The following is a 23,055-nucleotide window of genomic DNA, read 5'->3' as shown; positions in this document are numbered from 1 at the left end:
AGTTATGGGCGAGCCTGAATCGGCCATAACTTCTAATTCAATCTCCCCAATAGCCACTGCACAGCGGTCCAATAATATTACACTCCTCTGAAACACTTAGAATTAGATTGTACACACAGAGATATATGTCAGCAGAAGTATTTATTTCAATTGAAGAAGCCTGTACTGATTGTGCCAACATCTACAGCAGGCTTCGGAAACTGATTTCTCTAACCTTCAGGAGACGCCACAACTTTTGTGAATCAACAGTGTGAAGAGTGCGAGCCAGTGCTAATTTGAGCCGGTGGTTTCCAGTGCTTGGATTCCGCACTTGATTGTCAACCCTGGCACTTATGATGGCACGCCACATGGTGGTGCTATTTGTCTAATTTTGTGATGAGCACAATTGTTGTTTAATATTTCAATATACAATAAAAATGACTAGCACCTGCCAACCAAAGCTACAATAATAGCTTGGGTTACAGGTATTAGTCACTTTTAATGTGTATTAAAAGTTTGAATTGTCATACTTGTAGGAGTGTGATGGTTAGTAGTTGTGTTGGTACTGTCATTGGCAGCGCTGGCAGAGGCAATGGGTGGTGCAAGATACAGTGGCCTCAGACATGGGCACTGGCACTTATTTTTCTACAAATTCAGCACTGGTGCAAGCACACTCAAAACAAGCCAGGAAGTACAATTAACTAAAATCTGTAATAACATCATGTAAAAAGCAACCATAACCTGCAATAATTGACAAACACAGGCTACAACACATAGCAATGCAGCGTGTGAACTACCTTCTGCCGCCTCCTCTCAGACCTCCTACAAGGCACAGTGTTTGTATAGGGACAGAGAGAGTGAAGCATCTGGAAGGCATAACATATTGTCCAGCACAGTGCGTACCTTCTATGTAATACAGAATTTGAAGCGAACGAAGTACACAGAGTTGTAATTAAGTTGTGTTTAACAGTGAGTTGGTACACCCACCATTGCCTGGGGGGGGGGGGTCAGGATCCTATGTCTACAATCCCCAAAATGGTATGGCATCTCTCAGTCAAGGGTACAAATTGTGTCAAATACTCGCACAGGTCAAAATAAAAAATGTTACTTTTCGCTATCAGTCGTGGCAGATATCTGTATAGTAAAGAAATAAAGATATCTCTAAAATGCTATAACTATTAATAGTTATGTATAGAATTAATTAAAAGACATTTAATTATTTTTAGAACATGTTACATTAATATTTACATTAAGAAATGGCTGCTATATTATTAACAAGCATTTACAATGCAATGGTTTCGCCTTTGTTAAAGTTTGAGCTTTTGGTATTGCTTTTGACAAATGGTCTTTTCTAACTTCTTTGAATTATGTGTAAAACGTTGATGTGTTTTACTTTACACAGAAATATGGATTGCATTTATAATGCAATTAGATGCAGATGTACAGTGAATTAGAATACAAGTTATTTCATAAAGCATGTTAGCATGTTAGTGAAGCCAGGAGTGAGAGAAGACAGGAGAGAGAGGGCAAGAAGGAGAGAGTGTAGATAAAGAGAGAGGGCAAGAGGGAGAGAGATGGAGACTGAGTGCAAGAGAAGAAGTGATAGATATAGAAGTTAAGGAGAGCAGGAGTAAGGAAGAAGAAGGAAGAGAGATCAAAAGGAAGAGAGGGCAGGAGAGAGAGGGAGGGCAGGAAGGAAAAGAGGCAGAAAGGAGAGGGAGGGCAAGAAGGAGTGGGAGGGCAGGAGGGAAGGTAGGAGTGTGTGAGAGAGGGCAGAAAGGAGAGGGCGGCAGGTAGGAGAGGGAGGGCAGGAAGGAGAAGGAGGGCTAGAGGAGGAGAGGACAGGAAGGAGAGAGAACAAGAGAGAGATGGAGGACAAGAAGGTGAAAGAGAGCAGAAGAGGTGGAAAGGGAGGGCAGGAGGGAGTAAGAAGGCAGAAAAGAGAGGGATGGTAGAAGAGAGAGAAAGCAAGAAGGAGGGCAGAGGGAATAGAGTGAGAGAAGGCAGCACATGTGATAGACACACATTTGGAAAGGAGCAGGTGAAAAACAATCGAAGTGAGTGTGGACATCACATGCTTAGGGGCGTAGCTATCATAAGCACTGCAGGTAGGGTCACAATGGGGCCCAGGGAGTCGACGAAGCACTGAACTTCAGTTATGCCAATTGGTTACTAAAACTGAGGGTAGGAGGATAATTCTTCTTCTTGAGTTAGGACCCATTGTCTCATTGTCCACTCCACTGTAACTAAGTATCTTCACCTGGCACCAAAGAATATGTGTTGCTAACGTGAAGTCTTCTGCACTGCTGTTTCTATCCTTGGGTGCACGAACATGGCAATGCCGGTTTATACAATGCCTGTAAAGTCACCCGGGTATTTATGCCCGCAAGTACTACTGATGATCATTCCAGGCAGTGCTGGCGAGGTAAACCTGTGGCACCCTACAGAGCATGCTGAAGATGCAAACATGGAACCCCACAGGAGTAGCAAAGAGATGCACAATTTAGGGGTGGGCTTTCTTTATGTACATGGAATGACAGCTAAAAGCAGCCATAAAGACCCGACCCTTGACAAGTCGTCCAATGCAGAATGTTGCCTAAATGACAAAGGACTCCAATGCTTGAAATTCAACATTCATGTGAAAACATTGTCAATTGGAAAAGCAGCGCACAACATCGAACAGAAATCGAGCAGCCTTGCCAATACACTTTTGATAATGATACGTATTGCCAAGTATAAAGAAACAATGCGTTTGCCAGATTTTAAACTTGTAGCCTGCATATTATAAATAGTGTTTTACAATGAGTGCTGCTATTAAGCTCAGGTGGCATGCGGAAGCGTTATTCATTAGCCCTCCAGCATTCTCCCCCACAGCCCCTCTCTCCCCCCCTCCCGACCAGGGCTGGAAGCCACTACTCGTCACGCAATATAACTTGTTTCAAATTAAATTAATGGCGGACATTTCAGGTGGTTGAGGGACCTACTTCTGTTAGTTATTTTTGCACATCTTCTTCTTAATCTCCATACAAGGCACAATTACAACTTTACATTAAAAGCACAAAAACCATGGCACGCTGGAAGAGCTCCTTTACTAGTGTATATTCCTAGGATGGGCTCATTTATTAGGTGTGTGTGGTCTGTTTGGGAAGGAATGGAGGATTCTTCAAGGGCAGGGGCAGGCCTTTAACTAACCCCCTTGTAAGAGAGTAATTTATGTAATGCAGATCACGCTGCTCACAAACTTGCATTTTACGCCCCCTTAGACTTAGCCTCCCTGTTGCATATGTTCCATGGTTGCGAGTGCATTGGCACCACTCCTGTTCCTTTCCGCATTCGACGTAAAGCACTTTTGTGAAAGCGCTACACAAATAACAGATTTTTATTTTAATAAAAACAAAAGGTGCCGTGTGCAACACCTGCTTGTTTTATGGTCATGGGAAGCAGGTGCTCTGTGTGTGTGTGGGACTCTGTGTGTGTGTGTGTGTGTCTGTGTGTGGGGGGTGGCTCTGTGTGTGTGGCTGTGTGTGTGCCTCTGTGTGTGTGTCTCTGTGTGTGTGGGGGGGCTCTGTGTGCGGGGCTCTGTGTGTGCGTGGCTGTCTGTCTGTGTGTGCGTGGCTGTCTGTCTGTGTGTGCGTGGCTGTCTGTCTGTGTGTGCGTGGCTCTGTCTGTCTGTGTGTGCGTGGCTCTGTCTGTGTGTGCGTGTGTCGCTGTCTGTCTGTGTGTGCGTGCGTGGCTGTCTGTGTGTGTGCGTGCGTGGCTCTGTCTGTGCGTGCGTGGCTCTGTCTGTGTGTGTGCGTGGCTCTGTCTGTGTGTGTGCGTGGCTCTGTCTGTGTGTGTGCGTGGCTCTGTCTGTGTGTGTGCGTGGCTCTGTCTGTGTGTGTGCGTGGCTCTGTCTGTGTGTGTGCGTGGCTCTGTCTATGTGTGTGCGCGGCTCTGTGTGTGCTCTGTGTCCGCGAATACTCTCTAATGCTCACCTATTGCCATTGTAAATGACAATACCATTTATTTATGTTTAAAAAAAAAAGAAAAAAATGTCATGAGCAATGCCAATAGCTCTACCTTTAATAATGCCGAGACCATTGCATTGTAAATGCTTGTTATTTTTCTAGGGGAAAAACACTCTGCTTTCTCTTTGAGATCTGAAGAGGTAAAGGGAATACAAACACTACAATATGCAGAATAAAAAAAGAACTATGTTGCAACAAAACCCGTGGGTCAGCAAAATAACTCAGAAATACACAAGAGGCCGCTTCCGGCGGTGCCATGTCTTTTAAAACCTGATAGACTGAAGAACAAGGACTGAATAATCTCGGCGTCGACTCAACAGCCTGTGATTCTGGGCAAATCACTTCATCTCTCCGTGCCTACAAAAAATGAATGCATCCTTATGTGATGCAACCTGGTGCTCGTGTATAGCGCCCAGATACCTTCGGGCCGAGTTCGCGCTATATAAAAAAAACTATACAAAAAAAATTAAAAATACACACTGGTTTTGTACATGAGACAGAGTGCACTCAGCACAAACACACCAATCACAGTCCTGCTAGATTCGAAAACTTGGAAAACGCTTGCTTGAGGACTATCATATTTAGTAGAATTCTCTTTTTGCACTGTATGCTGACAATACATTGCCGAAAAAGTATGAGAGGCTGCGCGCGCTTTTCCTGGGCACAATACAATTGTTATTATTTTTTAAGTGTTCAGTCGTCTTAATGATCACACAGAAATGCACGTTTTCATGACTCAAATGGTGCAACCAAAAAGGAACTGGAAAAAGGAATTCCTTTGGCAAGTATTAGAAATGTACATTTAGCTGTATGGCCTGCCTAAGCCCTGTATTTTCTTGAAAATAACTCGTGTTATTTATATAAAATAAATGTGAGCTGCTTTCGGTCAAATATCATTTTATATAAATAAATGCAACACCTATTTAGTTCTTTTCAACTTACAATAGTAGAATAATAATATTTTGCACTGTCCAATTATGAAGCGCCACCATATGCCAAAGTGTCCCGCAACGTTTAAATATTTAGTGTAACACTATAGTTGTTAAATACTGACCGGTGTCCAGCGAGTCAGCAACATATCTCTGTAGTATTCACTCAACCCCCTGAGCTATGTTACTAAGATTCAAGCGCTCGGAGTAGTAATTAGACACCGGGTCTGCAGCAGACACAGCAGCCCACTGAGCTTTCTAGCAGGAATGAAACCCGCGCCCTACTGCTTTTATGCGGGTCTGGGCAACAGGTGCATTAACCTCCCCAGCTGCCCTGGCAGCATGGAAATCTGCTGGTTAGAGCCGCCTTCTATGCACGCCCGAATGCTAAACGACTGACTGGTGTGTTATGCCACAAAGAGCAAGAACATTTTTCCTGGGTCATCCTTTTCCGACTTGTCAAATACTTCCCATTACAACTCTACTCCATTTGGAAGCCCAGTAGCTATAATCGTATAAGCTATAATCGCAGTCCCTATATTACTCATTTCTGCACACATTTCACTGTTTCGAAAAAAACACGAATAAATATAATTTTGTTAAAAATACTATGCGCAACGAGAGCCCCAGCATCGCAAAAACATCTAGGGTCATAAAGCGCTTTGAGGCCATTCAAACGGTGTGATTGAGCTATTCAAAGGCAAATAAAATGGACGACTGTTGACAAAAATGCACGCAATGCATGCATTATAAAGGTTAACAAAGCCCTTTGGAGTGCTGGTGATAGTTAAGCCCACTTGTCGTGGTTTATTATCACGTCAGCAGGAACAAGACATGACGTCATTGGGCAATACGCAGCTGCTGGTTACGAACCAACTACATATTGAATGGCTGGATGTCACCAGAACATTGGGGCCCATAATAAAGAGCTGTCTGTTGTGTATTGGCTCTCTTTAACCGTCACCCAATCCGTATGTGATACCAGAGGCGCCTATTCTCGACTGAAACCGGGGCTGGGGAGGCTATGGGTGCCATAATACAGCGCCTACATGGCCAAGGCGCTTGGGCATAAATTACAAGTTCGCGCCCAAGAAGATGTCTTTGCTACACACTGGCGGCTGTAAAATTGAAATAAGATCGAAGCATGTCAGATTTATAGTCGGGTTTCCTAAATCTTGCTTTTTGCTGTATCTTTAAAGAAATATGTTCACAACGTGTTTATATGGTTATTTCCGAACAGTAACGGATAAGTACGGCGCATGTTTGTGAACACCAACAGCCAGGCCCGCAGCAAGGATGCCCGGGGCGTCCCCGAGGCGACAGGCGCCGACATGGTAACGAGGCGCTATCTGCCTTAAAATACATGGATATGATCGGGTTATTCTCGCTCCAGAGGAGGGTGGGGGCAGCCCCCACCCGAGCCTCCTCTGAATGTGATAGACCCAGAGACTGGGACACGGACAGCGGGAGGGGGGCGGGCGGGCAGGCACACGGACAGCGGGAGGGGGGCGGGCAGGCACATGGACAGCGGGAGGGGGGAATAGAGTAACAGAGAGTTGCATACTTCTGACTCTGTCAACCACAAAGGTCTACTATAGGATGGAAACGGTAACCGTGTGCCAACGCGCTATGAGAAACATGCATTGCTTAGGGAGGAGAGATGGACAGCAAATACTGCAAAAATCAGCCATCCTCTCATCCCAGCGAGCCCTCCCTTCAGTGCAGGCCTAGATGCCAAGTCTCCCATTACATCGACATGTTTTGCTTTGTAGCTAGCAGCAGTTAAAACAATGGGCGTTTAGAAACACTCTTTTTGAGATACACAGAAAGACTTGACGGAATGCAAGATACGCTTGACACGCAGGACCCTTAGGCAGCTGTTCGTCAACGGCCCACCCCCTCCCCCATAAGTCGGCGTTTCCTCGTGCAATTGGTTTAAGGTTTCGTGAATAGATGCAGCATGCTACGATACGCAAAATAAAGTAAACCTGCTCTTTTTCCTTCTACGTTTTTAAATACAGATCTCGCTTTCGCTTCAGTCGATTCCGTAGCTTCCGTAGATTCCCACACCAAGGTTCAAGAACCAAACGTGCGCTAAAAGGAGGCGGTGGCACCAGCGACTGCTGACGGTCGTGCACAAAGATAAGCTACACCTGCTGCGCGGGACCTAATTATATCGTTTACTCTTTTAAGAAACAAGCGCAATCCACCTCTTTAAAAACCCGAATAGTGCGACATGCACAACGACAACAGCTAGTAACTAGGGTGTATGCCTTCTAAGACTCCAACATAAACAAGTCTTGGCAAAACCAATGAATCTGACGTTGGCGGACAGCCGTTTTGTTTTATCAATGCTCATTTTATTTTGCCAAGGTTTTTACAAATCTATATTGCCGAGGGAGCTACCGGGCCCTCGTCAATCTAAAACAAAAACAACAAGAAACAACGGCACAAACAGGGGGGCAGAGGCTTACCTAAAAGCCTCGGTAGCTGCTCAGAAAACACAGCGTCCTGTAGGGATTCGGGGGCGTGCTCTCCCCTTCCCATTGGCTGGAAGGTAAAATTCCAGCCAATGGGCAGAGGAGAGGGCGGGACTTAAAAAAAGACCCGGAAACGCCCCCGAATCGCGTCTAGGCGGGCCCTCAACTCAGTGACGCTCCTCTCCTCCAATGGCTGGCCAGCATTTACGAGGCCAGCCAATTGAGAAGAGGGGCGTGTTAAGGCCCCCTACTAACAACAAAAGATTTCGGCTCCGCCCACCCACTGCTTACGCAGTGGGACGGTAGCCGAAACCTAAAAAATGAAATTACAAGTATGTACTATTTGTATATATTTTTTAACATTATTATTTAATTTTTTTGTTTGATCTGTTTATTCAAATTTTTTTAACAGAGATATATAGTACAACAGTGATTGCTGCAAGGTACATGGAACACATGCCTGGGGCAACAGTGACCAGGAACAACAATAGAATGCATTCCATCAATTGGTACTGTATAGTGACATTACATTCCTTCATATTCTCACCAAGTTCGTATTATCTTCTGCTCTTCTCACATCTTACCGAGGGGTCTTTACATTTCCCCAAATGTATTTTTAAGATCAATATATCCATTATATTAACAAGTTAAACATTCTCAGGTTACAACAAAGCTCAAGACCACCACCCTCTTAACAATCATTGTGTGAACACATAAAAGCATGTAGTACACAAAGGCCAAGGCACAAAAAGAAGTCCAATACAGTGCAACTGGCTAATAGCCACTCAAGTAATCAAGCAGTCCATAAAACAGTCTTGATTTTTCTTTGTAAATCCTTTATTCCAAATCAAGTACGATTTCATATCATCCGAAACAGGCAGCCGACACGTGTTTCATCCAAAAGGACTTTCTCAAGGCTAAACACAATAGTAGACCATTATGTAATTTCGAATTCTTTCTCCATGTAAAACATATACCACCTGCGTTGAAGGTGTGACACCTGTTGCATAGAGAGTCGACAGTATCCTCTCTCACTAAAGCTTCGTACAAGATTGGAGTTCTTGCTAAACCTGCAAGAGTAAGCAGTATTGTCACGCATGGTCCTGAAGTAAATGATTCATATGTATGATGACAAACGCCGTCTGCAAACTAACAAATCAAGTGACTACCATTCCTCTACATTTTTTTAAATTATATTAAATATATCTATATGTTTAACTACTTAAAATAAATTCATTTTATTTCCTGTGAGGTTTAATTTAAAGTCACTACCTCCCTTATTGGTGTTGCAGTAGCAGTGGTGCTGGATTAACCACTTATTTGCAAGTAGTAACTTACACTTGTGAATTTGGTTCCACCCCCTTTTTCAGGGGGTGGAGGCATGTAAGTTACACTTTTTGAGTAACTTTTACAGTCAGATTTTGGGAATAGCCAAAAATTAGTAAATGTATTCTAAAGTATATCATCAAAAGTGTAAGTTACCTTTGTGGACTAGCCACTGAGTTCCTAAACCTGTATCACTCTCCTGCAAGTGTGAAGCTTGTTCAGGCTTATCCCTTGAATATCAAGGATCAAGTAGATGGTTTTGGCATTTAGGACTCAATTACAAGATAGACAGAATTAGGTTGTGAGGATACAGAGACTGGAAATAATTATTCTAAATAGTATTTCCAGTAGATATGGTCATCACCAGTTTTTGGAATAACTTGAGATAGAGTGCTACCAAAGATCTTATGAGGGCCTTAGTGAACTGCACAATCCTCCTGGGGTCCTGAAATAACAGGTAAGATATGTTACAAGGGTTACCCAGTAACTCAGAATCCCACAGGATCTGGAGGAAAAAGGCTGACACACACTGAAATGCTATTTCCTCATAATAACAAATCTTATTAATACCCAGCTCAATGGGTTGAAGTAGTCCTGTACAGTTTCAAACATATCAACTGAAAGAACAACTCTATCCCTCTCACTTACTCATTCACTTTCTTTCTCTCTCTCTTTTTGGATCTGGACTGAAAGCAGAGCAGTCACTGGTCCGTATACGATCAATCTAAAAAAAGAGCTTTGGCTCTGCCACATGGTGCAGGGCAGTAGTACATGTTTCGACTGGCAAGGTTCTATGCTTCCAAGTAAAAGGACTTCCCATGTATGCATAGGTGCTAATTTTGTTAGCTTACCCAGGCGCCTACAAAAGGCTTACTAACATGCATAAAGGGTCAGGCAAACAATGGGATGGATCTTGACCTTTTACACATGGCACTGTAATGCTGTTGAAGTGTGTTTGATCAGTATACAACGTACATAACAAAAACACGATGGATTCCTCTTTAAAATGTAATATAGCAATACAGCTGTGCCAAAATCTGCTACATGTGAAGCAAAAATGGTGCAAAATTATGTTTTCAATAAATGCCTCCTCCCCCTCCCATATGCTGATATGAAGCTGAGAGAAAGTCCGATGAGCTTGGGCATTAGCTGAGAGGCAGCTGCCAATTCTTCTTTATATCCATCTGCGAGACATGAGTGAACATAGCACAGATCAGGTATCTGCAAAACAATTGACGTCTGTCCTTGCTGTGATGTAGCTATAGATGAGCAGTGGAAATATGAGCATGCACTACATTTTCACTTTTTTAATGTACATGCACACTCATCTCTCTTTCCAAAACCGGGACATGCAGTTATGTATATGTCCGGATGCTGGGACAACATAAACCAGGGCTGCTCGGACACGTGCAGAGCGTCCAGTCACTCTAGCCAGCACTCCCTGCGGCACAACATGACCTCAAGCCCTCAGACAGGAAATGAAGTGTGACACAGGAGCCTCAAAGTATTGCCACCATCTTGGACTCCAGCATGCCACTCCCTCCTCCCTTCTCTACGTGATGTGCTCACAGTGAAAATGATTTTGATTTACAATCAGGGCTTTAAGTGGGCCGGGTTTCACCGGGTCTGACCACCGGCAGTTTTTTAAGGGGGCCTCAAAACGGGTCTCTATCGGGCTCTGTTTTGTGCCTGCTGTCACTGCAGTCCATTTTTTAGGTCTCGCCTAGCGAAAGCAGTGCATGCGCTGCGCTCGCGATTGGGAGTACCTTTTGGAACCGATTCTGCCGAGGGCTTTTATGCACGCGCCTCATGGACAAACATGGCTGCTCTTGCCATTTGTCCATAGCAGACAGCATGCGGGTGTCCGTAGGGAATGTGGTCAGTCCCACGCCATTTTGTTGCTATAGCACCGAAAATGCCGCTTCACTCATAGCTCAAAACCAGCGCGCACCCTGCAGTTACCCTGGGGCAAAAGCAGGCATCTACTTCTGTCTTTTTGCTGCGATCAGCTTGTTTAAATTGTTTACGTGTCGCCGGACACTGATAAGCTTTCACAGCGCTTTGTTTTTCGGTAGGTAGCTGCATCGGTATACTTTTGGGGTTGCATGTTTAAAGCGGTCATATATGTTGTGCACGGCGATATAATTTCACCGGACAGCATAAAGCTTTTCACCAAGATTTCTTTTCCGGTAGGTTTGCCCTTTTACATGCACTATCCCAAGCATATGTTTTTACACTGCTCATCTTTTCTCAGCACTTTTTTTTTCAGTAGGTTTTTAAAGATGCGCGCGCACACACGAACATATGCTTTTTGTACTGTTTACATGTCGCTGGGCACTGTGAAGCTTTTCACAGCGCTTTGATTATCGGTACATTTTTTAAGAAGCGCATTTTGGTGCTGTTGGACACAGCAGAGCTTTTCGCGGTTCCGCGATGTTATTACACTGGACACTGCTAGCTCTTTACGGCATTTTATCCTACGGTAGGTTTTCATTTTTAATGGGCACACACCATTGCAATGCGGAAAAGTAAGGGACAAAAGGAGATCAGCTCGCACAGGATCATATACCTGCAAGTCCGCTCTCTTCATCAGCCTGCCAGTGTCCAATCAGGGGTGTACCCGGGGGCAGGTCAGAATTGTGGGCACCACAGTGCTCTCTGCTGAGGGTTCAAGTACGGTATGGGGCAAAAACTTGATACAAATGCATAGGCATAGGTATCACTGGGGCAACAGCTGCAGTAGCATGGGGACCCAGGAGTACGGGTGCGTTTCATGCCCCTACCATGCATGGATTCAAGGATGTGGCCTAACAGCTACACCAGTCGACTTCGAAGCTGAGTAACAGGCTTCGAGTCTTGGCAGGGACGCTCAACATTCTGTGATTCTGGGCAAATAACAAAATGAGTGTGTCCGTCTGTAACGCAGTTGGTAAAGAGACCTGATACCTTCAGGTCGAGTTTGCGCTATATAAAACTCCCCAAAAATGTGCTGTCTAGTGAGTTGGGGACCATTGCTCTTAACTTAAGCTATAGTTCGTGACAGCCTTGTTACGTGACTAGAAATCTGGGCGGACGAACAGGGCACTGGAGGGGTGGTCACGTGAGAGTAGGTAGGAGTGTGGGCAGAGGGCTTTCCACAGTCTGAAGGGCCAGGGACAACAAACATGTAAGCAAGGGAGGGGCAGTGAGGGACATCTGGCAGGGCGGAAAGTTGAGGCCCAGCAACTCACAAACAGATAAGCCTTATGCGGGCACAATCAGGTGAGGTAAAAAGAGGAAGAGCAGGAGTAGGTGAGGCATAGGGGCTGACACGTTGTCATGTCAACGGTCGTCTCTGTCTCCTAACCTTGGAATTCCCTGGAAATGGCACGACTTACCTGCCCGAAGAAGGGGGAGGATATTGTTTCTAAAGAGAGGCTAATGATTGAATGGTCTGGATACACTCATATTTGCCCCTCGTGCTCATAACTTGGAGGTGACTAGGGCAAACCCAGCGGGCAAGAAGAGTGCCGCTTTTCTAAAGATTACAAGAAGGTTACACCAAGAAAGGCGCAGAGAAAAAAGTGGGCAAGCAGACTATATTACTGTCACCGATCCCAGCACAGTGCCAAGACTGAAAAAAAAGCTTTGAAAATGCAAAAGGTCTCGCCTTTTATTGCCATTTGCTTTGTTAATGGTATTGTATAGCAAAGCAAATGGCTTTAACTTAATGAAAGGCGAGACCTATTGCTTTTTTAATGCTTGTTTCCGGACTGCAGTGACAGCAGGCACATCGATGTGCGCTGCTCACACTATTCTCTTTTCACTAGTGGAGAAGTTACGGCATGAAGTCATGCCAGGTGAGCTTGGAGGGGATGGGAAATCCTTTAAAGAGTTACTTTCTCCCTGAATTTCCCTTCTCTTTTTGAAACGCAGGAGCAGCAACATTGTTGTGGTGTCACCAGGGCTTTAAGTGGAAGCTTTTTTCAATATTATATATAACAAACAATAGTTATTACTTATTTATCTTATGCAACAAACAACCATTGACAAAGCCAATCGTCCTGGCTTGTTGTAGGTATAATGTTACTTGTTGTATCATGTATCTGGATGCAGTGACAAACAGCAAAATACCTGTCGGTCGCACACTAAGCTAACTAAGCACAGATTTTGAGTTTATGTGTTTTAAGCCACGCCCTTAATTACACTGGCCACGCCCCTTCATGAGACACCACCCCCAGTTTTTTCATCCCACTTAAAGCCCTGTTTACAATGAATACATGCATGTGCTCTCAATACAGTGGGAGGCAGCAGGTATTTTAAAGAAGAAAAAAATACATTCTTTATAATGAGTACTTGTGCAAAGGGAAAATACTAAAAGTCCAATGCATACCAGTAGCTTTACTCATGCAAAACGAAAATTGGTAGACTGACTTTAACACCACTTGGAGAGTAAGCCTTGCTGGGGTGAAACGATATGTACAGTACGTGGTTGATAATGATGGTCTGGTGCTCGACATTAAGCCTTGTGGAGTATTCGGGCACTATGGGGAGGGCCGGGCATTTAGTAGTTTAATGTGAGCGTTGCAGCAGGGATGGATACTACCGAGGTTCTAGTTCTAGTGGGTACTGTCCTACGCACGACCTATGACGCATTGCCTGATGTGGTGTGTTCGCCATACTTCGATTTATATGTGAGAACGGTCACACTACATCATGGGTGTGTAAGAGGCCTGGAAGTGGGGTGAACGTGGTGCGATGCTCCAGTACATTTTAGCATGCAGGATAACTTGAGAGAATGAATGTCATGCTTGGAGCACAGTTCACACATGATAGATACACCCAGAAGTTGGGAAAAGTGTGCTGCAAAGATGCATTTCATTTTGGCACATTTGGTTACTCAAGTAGGTGAAAGTGGTGCAAAATCAGATTTCAGGGGAAAGGGTGGTTGCGGATTGCTACAATTTAACTAAGCCAGAGGGTGTTAGGTGAGGCTTCTTGGAGAAACTGGGTGCTGAAGTGGGCCAGAGAGTACTACTGACTGACGAGGTGAGTCCACAGGAGAAGCTGGTGGATATCGGAAGCTGCAGCATCTGAGAGCGAACAAGAGGCTGTCACCAGTAGAGATGCAACCTGTGTGGATGTAGAAAAAGAACGCGATTTATGAATCAAAGAAGGATTCTGCATTCTTTTCATTTACAGTTTGACAGAGACTGACAGTTAAACACTACAAAACATGAATCAGAAGTGAAGAGAGTCAGTGTTGGGATCATTTGCTGTTTGTATTTACTAGTCGTGAACTTTTAAATTTAACAATCTTAAAAGTGTGTTTCTGAATGTTAATGAGTGCAAGTTAAACAAACAGTGCCTCAGACAAATGCACATTTTTGTAACATAAAGCCTGCCTGACACCTATTGCTACTGTGTGTGACATACAATTCTCACGAAAAGAAGAAATCATTGGCAAAGCCAATAGTTCACACTTATGCAAGATATTGGCTTAGGCAATGTTTAGTGGTCGTGCCGCACAGCCGCACAACTGCTTTGAAGTATGGTTAAAACTTATTTTTAAAAGCACTAGGACGCAGCCATAGTCAATGCTCTTTTTTTTTAAAGCGCATGTATTGGACGCATCATAGTCCTTTTTTTATTATTATTTTTAGTTATGCTGCACAGCAGGCACACTTTTATACACCAAGGCAAAAATGAACTGCCAAAGCCAGCAATGCCTGACCTGTACTGTATGAACAAAAGGCAATGGCATAGCCAATAGTCTCAAAGGCAAAACCTACTCTTTTTGCCAATGCTTGTTAGGTCTCCGCACAACAACCCTGTGATTCTTAGCAAATCAGTTAATCTCTCCATGCATAAAAAAAGAAAATCAATATGACATTTTGCAAAAAAATCCTATCACATAAAGAAAGCAATTGTACGCATGTTCATTTATTAGTGAAACCACATAACATCTGTTGTCACAATAAAAGCAGATAACATCTATTGTCACAATAAACATCCTTTTGAAAGGAGAAAAGGGCTTCTTTGATATGTGTGTGTGGCTCCGTCCATCATCTCCTTGTGTTTGCTTTGTTCGTCCTAAGTTGGCAGGGTATGCCCAGACGTGGGTCCCTTGCTCACTTTGCCACTGGATTCAAGTTAGCATGGCAGATGAGGGCTGTTAGCCCGAAACCGGTACCAGGATGTTTGTTTCCAGTCCAGGGAAGACAGGGCTTGGCAGTTCAGGCTGGACTGTTCCCATGAGGCACAGGGTCAAGACTGATTTGCATATAGGTGTGTCTGAACTGGGGTGGTGAAGTGAGCTAAAGAACAATGATGGATTCAACCCAGATCTGTGACTGGGGGTGAGTGTCTGAAAAGTTTCAGCGCTCCATCCATCATCTCCTTTTGTTTGCTGTGTGGCATAGTAAAACATACCTACAAATGGCAAGAGGTTCAACAAGGACAGCAAGGAAGAAGAGAAAATAAAAATAGTACCTCGTTCACAGCATGATCAGTGGAAGGACAGCAAACAAGCTAAAGCAATCAGTACTTGGTCTATGCCCTAAGTGAAGCCAGCCTCGCTGGTCATTTAGAAGGCAACAAACAAGAGTGACAATGAAGCCAACAAATGCTAAGCAATGAGCAGGCTACAAGCCCCTTGTTTTATACAATATCTGTCACAAGCGAGAACGCATGCGCTGTTGCAGGCGAGACTCAAAAAAGGGCATACCCTTTTCATGTGTGATTCAAGGCTTGCATTGGTTTACAGAGTCTCGTCTTTGCTGTGGAGTCCGAGTGAGCGGAAAAAGGGAGGGTGGGGGCATTTTTAGTTCATGTCTCGATCCTGAGTCGAAAACTATCTCTTGTATGGCTGTCTGGAGAAGGTTTATTAACACAAATAAAATGTCAAGCCTACAATAGGGTGGATCTAGACCTTTCAGGGACCCTGCCCCCCATTACTCTGCATCATCACAGATGGGAGGAAGGCAGTCATGAGGAATGTATTGCTGTTGTTTAATCCCACAACAGTCCCCTTTCCTTTTCATCCTTGACTTTAGAATTCAGACTGCAGTTGTATGGTTGAGAACAGTATGGGATTATCAGGACTTCAGTAATCTACATTCATTTAAAATACATTAACATGGCATTGTTTGAAAGCATGATTTTTTTCTTTTTAATTCCTACAATGATTTTATTTGTTTTGGAAGACTAGAAAACAGATATTTGCCTAGACCCAGTGCATAGAAATGCAGATTGCATGAGCTATACTAATGTTTGAAGTGTGGGCATAATACCAAAAAATCTCTTTGAAATGTAAAATGCATGGGACTGTTAAAAAGCATTGTTTAGCACCATCTTACACAACTCTAGTGTCTCTCACTTTGCCACTGGATTCAACCTAGCCTGGCTGACGACAGCTGATTAGCCAGAAACCGGTCCCAGGATGCTTGCTTCCGGTCCAGGGAAGACTTTGCTTGGCAGTTCGGGCTCGACTGTTCCCATGAGGCACAGGGTCAGATCGATTTGCATATGGCCATGTCTGAACTGGGGTGGCGGAGTGAGCTAAAGAATGATGATGGATTAAATCCAGATCAGTTGACTGGGGGTGAGTGCTTGCATTGTTCAACACTCCGTCCATCACCCCCTTTGGTTTTGCTAGGTTACAAAATGAGACAAGGCGGTACTAAGAGGGACTACTAAGCCTATTGACCAATGAAGAGCCAGCATTTACAAAGGACAATGACACAAGCCAATGAAAAATGGGCGGAGTGGGAAGAGTGGGCGGAGCTTCAAGTCCACACCTGAATACAGCATGCCTTGCAGAACAGAGCATGCGCTGCCCAGGCTCGACCTACAAAATGAGCTGTTATTAAGGCAGTGAGACACATAAGCATTTTTGTTTACTGTCCACATCATGGCCATTAGCAGAAAATAGCTGTTATTTGTCATGTGACCTTGCTGGATAGGTGTGAAGATGTTATTTGTTAGGTAGCTGGGTAAATACAAGAGAATGTTATTTAACCAGTTGCTGTATGTATAGGCGCAGTCTGTGTGATGAGCAGCTGGATAGCTAGTAATGGATTTAAGCACTGTGAAATCAAGTGTTGCTGCAGACTTCAGGTACATCAACGAGTTGTTTCGGTACGCAAGGTGTGTAGGACCATAGTGCACTAGTGGAGCTGATCATGGGTCTCTGTGCTGCAATAAGAGTGAGACGTCGCCTTCCTGACGGAGACCTGGCTGAACCCCGCCTCGGCACCCGACATAGCCATAGCCGTCCCAGAAGGCTACAAGATCACCCGCAAGGACCGCACCAACAGAGCGGGAGGAGGAATCGCCATCGTCCACAGGAACACTCTCAGAGTCTCGACCAACACCGACGACACCCTCAGCACCACCGAACACCTGCACTTCCAGGTCCACACAGACCCCAACACCACCCTCAGAGGAACCCTCATCTACAGACCGACTGGACCCCGACCACAGTTCAGCGACTCCATCGCCGACTTCGTCAGCACACACACCCTCGCCTCCATGGACTACATCCTCCTCGGGGACCTGAACTTCCACCTCGAGAACAATGACGACACCAACTCCACCACCCTGATCGACAACCTAGCCAACCTCGGACTCAGACAACTCATCACAACACCCACCCACTCCGTCGGACACACGCTTGACCCCATCTTCTCCGCAAGCCCCCACGTCTCCTTCAACCATACCACCAAACTCCACTGGACCGACCACCGCTGCATCCACTTCACCTTCAAGAAACCCACCACGCACCACCGCACCTAACAGATGCCTCACCGCTGCTGGAGCAGTCACCGAAGACCAGCTAACCACCACCCTCGCCCAGAGCCGACCATACCGACCCCGACACCGCCGCCCGTAACCTCAGACAGTGGATCAACGACTGCGCCAACAACCTTGCCCAATCAAGAAACCCTCCAACAATCATACCAACAAGAAAGCCAGCTGGTTCACTGAAGACCTCCGGGCCTCCAAGCAAACCTGCCGAAAGCTGGAGAAGATCTGGCTCCGTGAACGAACACCGGACAGCCATGCCGCCCACAAGAATGCCACCCGCAGACACCAACACCTCATCAGATCTGCCAAAAGGGCCACCTTCAAAGACCGCCTAGACAACAACACGTACAACAGCAAAGAGCTCTTCAACATCGTGAAGGAACTCTCCAACCCCAGCTCCAACACCAACGACGTCCCACCCTCGCAAGACCTGTGCGACTCGCTGGCCACCTTCTTACACCGCAAGATCACAGACATCCACGACAGTTTCAACGTCACGACCGCCCCGACAACCATTGAGACCTCCACCCCCACGACCACCATCCGCACCAACCGCCTGCTCTATAGGACCAACATCAACGACGATGACACCATCAAGATCATGAACACCATCCACTCCGGATCTCCGTCAGATCCATCCCCACACCACATCTTCAACAAAGCCAGCACATCCATCGCACCCCGTCTCCGGAAAGTCATCAACATCTCCTTCGAGACAGCAGCCTTCCCGGAGAGCAGGAAGCACGCCGAGATCAACGCCTTACTCAAGAAACCCAAGGCGGACCCCAAGGACCTCAAGAACTCCCGGCCCATCTCCCTGCTCCCGTTCCCGGCAAAGGTCATCGAGAAGACCGTCAACGAACAACTGACCCGCTACCTCGAGGAGAACAACATCCTGGACCCTTCCCAGTCCGGGTTCCGCAGCAACCACAGCACCGAGACTGCCCTCATCGCCGCCACCGATGACATCAAGTCCCTGCTGGACAACGGAGAAACGGGAGCCCTCATCCTCCTGGACCTGTCAGCCGCCTTCGACACGGTCTGTCACCACATACTACGAACACGCCTCCACAACGCTGGGATCCAAGAGAAGGCCCTGGACTGGACCACCTCCTTCCTCTCCGGCAGAACACAGAGCGTCCGCCTTCCCCCCTTCTGCTCCGAAGCCACCGAGATAATCTGCGGCGTACCCCAGGGCTAATCCCTCAGCCCAACCCTGTTTAACATCTGTGGTTCTGAAAATCTGGACCCTGTTGTTATCCCAATATCGAGGTCCAATACCCGTGTCACAAAATATCAACGTACCATGACGAATTTGGTATCAGCGAACCGATAATGATTAGGACATCATTCCTATACATTTGCGTCATAATCGAGGGTCTCTAACACCCCTAAATCATAGTTTCCGTCCCGACCCCTTAGACTCCATTTTGTGAACGGCATCCATCTTACGTCTTGCCCTCATGATAAGTCAATTAAAGGTCGAGCTTGATCTAAAAGGACACGTCCACCTTCCCTGACTTCCCCCTGACCTGTCCCAACTGATTCCATTGCCTTCAGCCAAACCTGTCTGGGCAGCCCCTCGCCCAGTGGCCGAATACGATAGCATCGATGCATAACATTCCTCAGACCATTCACTACGTACAGACTATGCTTTCTACAAACATGCACCTGCCCATACTCCTTGTTTATGGCCAGTTTTATGACTGGGTGGTACCTTCCTTTATTGGTGTTTCATCGATATCTGATGGGAGTTCCGGGTCTGGCTGGGTAATCTATCACGAACTGGACATCTAAAATATGGGCTTGCTTACATGACTTCGCTCTTTTGTATTGTTGTAGAAATATGTTTATAGCCATATCATAAACTCAAGAATTCTTGCTTGCAGCTATTATTTCTGTATATAAGGAGAAGGCTAGTTCTGTAAAAACGAACAGTCTCCTGAGAACACATGACCCGTGTTTGTCGTGCTTCTAGGACACGTGTTACTTGGTAGCTACCAATAAAACTTGATCTTTGACTGCGACTAGAAGACTCAGTGTTTCTGTGGTCCGGAACAAGGGAGAACTCAGAGGTCTTCGGGTGTTATCCCCTGACACCACCGGGTTCCTAAAAACCCGGGACCTCAGTTGGCGCCCAACTCGGGGCCATATCAAGCGGCGACGGTCCAAGCCAGATGTTCGTGAGGAGCTTCGTGTGAAAATTCCGGAGGACGGCCAATCACTTCAGCGACCCCTGTATGTCGACGTGGTTCCGAAGGTCTTTGCTGCGAGGTTCCCCGCGTCCCGACGGCTACGAAGGACTGCTGCCCTGACTATCGCCTTGTTTTGGACCCAGTGATCCTTGGTAGAGCGAAACGATAGACGAGTCTTCTAGCGACGTCACCGATCTTCAAATACTTCAGTTAAGTATAAGTGGAGCGTCTCCCAGTCCTTAGTTTGTCCTTAGTTTTTGGTATCCTTGAGATACGACTTGATTTGGTTCTTGCAAGCCCCAAAGCCGAAGGACTTGTGTATTCACGAGAAATATCGTAATCGATAATCCTTTGAAGTTTGAAGCTAGACTAGTGAGCGAAGATGCATGGTTTTAGCAGACTTGGAAACTTGTTTTGTCTTGGTTATAATAAGGACTCCCGATTAGAGGATTCTTGTCCGGTTCCTCCGATCGGAACTCCAACGTATGAGCTCTATGTAAAGCACGGCGTAGGTCCTATCACATATAATGAAGTGTGGATAAAATACACCCGTAAGGATGGTGTTTTAAAATGGCCCCAATATGGTAGTTTTGACTCAGAAATTTTAGATAATTTAGAGGTCAAATTGTTCAAGAAGAAAGCCCGGCCGGCGATGTTTGACTCTTTCCGCTTATGGCGTAAAGAGGCCAAACAAAAGGAAATTAAATTAGAAAAGAAAAATAAGAGAGAAAGAGGTATTTCAGTAATGCAAGCCGCGATAAAATTTAAAGACAATGAAGAAGAACAAATAAGTGAGCAGTTGCACAGGCGACGTAAAATGGCAATAGATAAATGCTATCCTGTTTTACAATCTCCTCAGCGAGAAACAGTAAAAGAGCGTGAAAAAGATCCATTAATGGCACATCTGCTAAATTCGCCACCGCCCTATGCACAAAATGCCACAGCACCTCCGCAACCTTTAGTTGCACCTCTGGTAGCCGTCATGTCGGCTCCTTTACAGCACTCACCAGCTGCTCTTCAACTGCCTTCTATTTCTCTGGTGCAGCCTCCTCAAGGCTCACCGATTTCATCTATTTCTACTACTGTTCCTCCTACAACTTCGCCTAGCACACCTTCTATTTCTTCTGATACTCACTCTACGAATGTTTCTGTTTCTGCTTTGCGTGACTCCGTTCTGCCACCAGTTACTCCTCCGCTTTCACCCTTCGTCTGGCATAAAATGGCCAGCATTTCTACTAACATTCCTTCACCACTTTTTCGGTTGCCTAAAACGACCTCTGATACGGGACCAAGACAATTACAAAGCCAAATGCCTGGTTATCAAGAGAGGGAATCACTGAATAAGTTAGCATGGAATTGGGTTTTGGATACAGCGAGATACGATGTAGAGTCTGTCATGAACGTCTTCCGTCAATGGGATGAACCGACGCAAAGATATGTTTTTGAACAGATGTGTGTTTTTCTGTGTGAGGATTTGGAAGATAATGGTCAAGAGAGCAACGCTCGAGAGTTGTGTAATGTACGATTTAAATTTGGGGAAGGCATGATCATAGGTCCCGATGTCAAAAAAGCAGTTGGGATATTATTATCATATCGAAGTACGGGTGGTAATTCTGGGTCATCATCTGAATGTGGTACGTCTAGTAGGAAAAGAGCGAGACAGTACCCCATGAGAGACGTTCCTCCGGTTTGGAGGGAAGGTGATGCGAATGCAGTGCCGCCAATTCTGCCTCATTTCCAGCGTGTATGGGTACATGTCCCCTGGAAGAGATCGGAAGTGTTGGCACTCAAGCAGTCACTACCTGACCCTCGTAAAAACCCGACTGGGTATTATAAGGAGTTATCGCAAACCGCAAGCTCATGTATAATGAATTTAGCGGATGTAGACATGTTGTTTGGGAACGTTGTTCCACATCCCTCATGGAGCAAAATCCGTCATACGGATCACGATCAGGAACTAGGTGACTCATGGGCGAACATTGCGACTACAGATGCTAGACAAGTCGGTGGTTTTAAACCTGAGCCGTTAATAGCGGAACTTCCCGGTAGGATTATAGCGTACATGAAAACAATCATGCCTGAAGTTCGCGTAAACTGGGACAAGCTATCAGCATGTAAGCAAAAGAAAGATGAGAATGTGTCTGACTTCTTCACGAGATTTGAGGAAACTTTCACCGATCATAGTGGTCAAGATATGGCTACCGAGGGTGGCCAAAGATTGTTTGTAGACAAGTTCGTACATAATTTGCTTCCGGAACTATGTAATAAACTGAAAGATTCGGAGAGTGCTTGGGCTGTCTCTACGTCGGCGCAGATTTTAGCTACAGCCCAGTACTATGAAAATAGGCGTAAAGACAAGCTAGATAAAGCAGATAAGAAGACGAAAGATTTGAAAACTAAGGTTCTTCTCCAGCAGGCCTATCCGCCTCGCACGGCTAGTCAGCCCAATTATCAACCACAACAGCAGTATTCGAGAAACGCGCAAGGAAACGAGTTTTCCCATCAGCGTCCTACGTATGGCCCGAATCAATGTGCGTATTGCAAGGAAGAGGGTCATTTTAAAGGTAATTGTCCGGCTCTTGCGCGACGTTTAAACGGTTCTTCAGGTGTACGGGGAAGAGGTGTTCAGCATGCCCCTAGAGGTAGGGGCCGTGGAAATTTCACTCAGAATACAACTTCTTTTCCGCCTCAGAATTCCATGAACAGCTTTGATCAACAGAATAATGCATCGTCCAAATCAGCCCAGTACTATGTTGACGACTATTACACCGAACATGAGAATGAGGGTAATGATTGCTAGGACAGCCATGGACAAAGAGAGGGAGTTGTTTCAGTTCCGGTAGATCAGAATGGACCTTATGTCGAGGTAATTACCTCAGGAGTGTCAGAGCCATTTCTGCTGGATACTGGTGCTACGAAAAGTTCTATTATGCACTCGAAACTTCCTGGCGCACCTTTGTCTGGCGAAATGAATGTCTCAGTAGGTTTCTCTGGCGCCCCCGTTAGAAACCCGATCTCTAGTCCTATATCCATTTCTGTTGGCCCATGCGAATTAGAAGCACCCCTCATTTTGACGACAGGTTGCGGTGAAAACTTGTTAGGTTTGGATTTACTAAAAAGGTTGTATGCGACTTTGTACTGTTCCCCCTTGGGAGTACAACTCACTTTAGGCAAAAAGGTCGTTTCTCCAATGTATTTGTCAAAGGAAAGTATTCCAACTGAATTGTTATCACTTCCTGATATACTTTGGGCTAATGGTTCTAATGATGTAGGTCGTTTGGAGATAGCACCGTATGTCATAACTTTGAAAGCCAACGTCAGGTTGCCACGTATTCCCCAATATAAGATATCT

Source organism: Lissotriton helveticus, chromosome 5_1 (genome assembly GCF_964261635.1).
Source record: "Lissotriton helveticus chromosome 5_1, aLisHel1.1, whole genome shotgun sequence".
Classification (NCBI taxonomy): Eukaryota; Metazoa; Chordata; class Amphibia; order Caudata; family Salamandridae; genus Lissotriton; species Lissotriton helveticus.
Note: the sequence above shows the minus strand (reverse complement) of the source record.